Genomic DNA, 1,994 nt, shown 5'->3' on the forward strand with positions numbered 1-1,994 from the left:
TATTTTTCTGTTTAATTTTGTCATGTCTTGAGTCTCATGGAAAAAAGGCAAACGGTGAGGTTTGTATGAAAAAGCCATAGAGCGGAAAAAGGCAGAGAGTGCAAAATTAAAAGAAAAAGCCATAGATGTCTTAGAGTTCCTTTGTACATCTGTGTTGTGTTTCATGATTCTGTGGGAATCCCCTTGTAAGTTGGATTAGCACTTTACAATTTGTAATCTGGATGATTATAGTGAAATTCCATCATTGTTGTGATGGAGACTGGATGTAGGCTGCACTTCACTTAGCAGCTGAACCAGGATATATCTGGGTGTAATCTTCTACCTCTCTTCCTACTCAATTCTGTTTTTACTGTTCAGATGAAAAATCAAAAATGTCTCGTGTCAAGTGACGAGACAAAATGAAAATGTCTCGTGGCTAGGGACGAGCTAAAAACAGAAAAGTTTCCTCTAAGTCCAGCAAGTGTTAACAAGCAAAAAAGGGGGCTAAGATTCAACCCCCCTTCTCTTAGCCATTGAAACCATCAATTGGTATCAGAGCTTGGTCTCAAAGAGATCAAGCTTTGCATCTTAGAGTAAAGATCCTCATGGCGGAAAACAATGGCGCAAATGTGGTGTCTTACAGTCTGACTGAAGGTCAATCAAGCAACAGACTTCCCCTTTTCAATGGGAAAAATTATACATATTGGAAGGAGAGGATGAAGATCTTTGTACAGGCAGTAGATTACAGACTTTGGAAGATTATCCTTGAAGGGCCTCAATTTCCAATTACTACAAGTGCTGAAGGGGTAGTCTCTCTCAAACCCGAAGCAAGATGGACCGAGGAAGATAGAAAGAAGGTAGAGTTAAATTCCAAGGCAGTAAATCTGCTTTGAGGAGTACCGACGGGTATCACGATGCATAACGGCAAAGGAAATCTGGGACAAGCTACAAATCACTCATGAAAGAACCACTATTGTAAAGAAGACTCGGACAGATATGTTGAACAGAGAATATGAAATGTTTACAATGAAGGAAGGAGAGTCCATTGATGAACTGTTTGAACGGTTCAACACTATTATTGTTGAATTGGATGTTCTGGGAATTACACATTCTGATTCTGTGCTTGTGAGAAGAGTGTTGAGATGTCTCACTAAAGAGTGGGAAACAAAAGCTTTAATTATTTCTGAAAGCAGTAATCTTGATTCCATGACACTTGATGATTTGAGAGGAAATCTTCTTGCCTTTGAAAACACTTATTTAAAAAAGGATTCAAAAAAGAAAGGAATTGCTTTTTCTTCTGTGACTAACCCTCTGGATGATGAATCCAGTGATAATTCTTCTGAAAATGAGTTTGTGTTGTTTGCAAAAAAATTCAGGAAAATGGTGAAACTCAGAGGCAAAGGCAGCAGCTCAAGGAAGATGAAGAAGGACCTTAGCAAAGTAATCTGTTACAATTACAAGGAAATGGGGCATTTCAAATCTGATTGTCCCAAATTAAAAAAGGAAGAAAAGCCAAAAAGGGGAAAGAAAAAGGGACTGATGGCTTCATAGGAAGATTTGGAAAATGACTCAGATGATGATGATGAAGAATCTGAGACTAAGTCACAGCCTTGTCTCATGGCAAATGAGGTAGAGCAGGTATGCCTAGCATCCAAGAAAAAGGAAAATATGTGGTACATGGATAGCGGATGCTCTAGGCATATGACCGGAAAGACAACCTTCTTCATAAAGGTTGATGAATATGATGGAGGATTTGTCACATTCGGTGATGATGCAAAAGGAAAAATAGTGGCTGTTGGGAAAGTGGGTAAAAATCTCTCATCTTGTATAAATGTTGTCCTTCTTGTACATGGCTTGAAACATAACTTACTTAGTGTTAGTCAATTGTGTGATTTGGGTTTTGAAGTTATTTTTAAGAAGCTTGTTTGCTTAGTTGTTTGTGAGAAAACTGGGGATGTTCTATTTGAAGCTAAAAGATGCAATAATGTGTATGGATTAACTCTTGAGGATTTAAA

The sequence above is a fragment of the Arachis duranensis genome, chromosome 2 (assembly GCF_000817695.3).
Source record: "Arachis duranensis cultivar V14167 chromosome 2, aradu.V14167.gnm2.J7QH, whole genome shotgun sequence".
Classification (NCBI taxonomy): Eukaryota; Viridiplantae; Streptophyta; class Magnoliopsida; order Fabales; family Fabaceae; genus Arachis; species Arachis duranensis.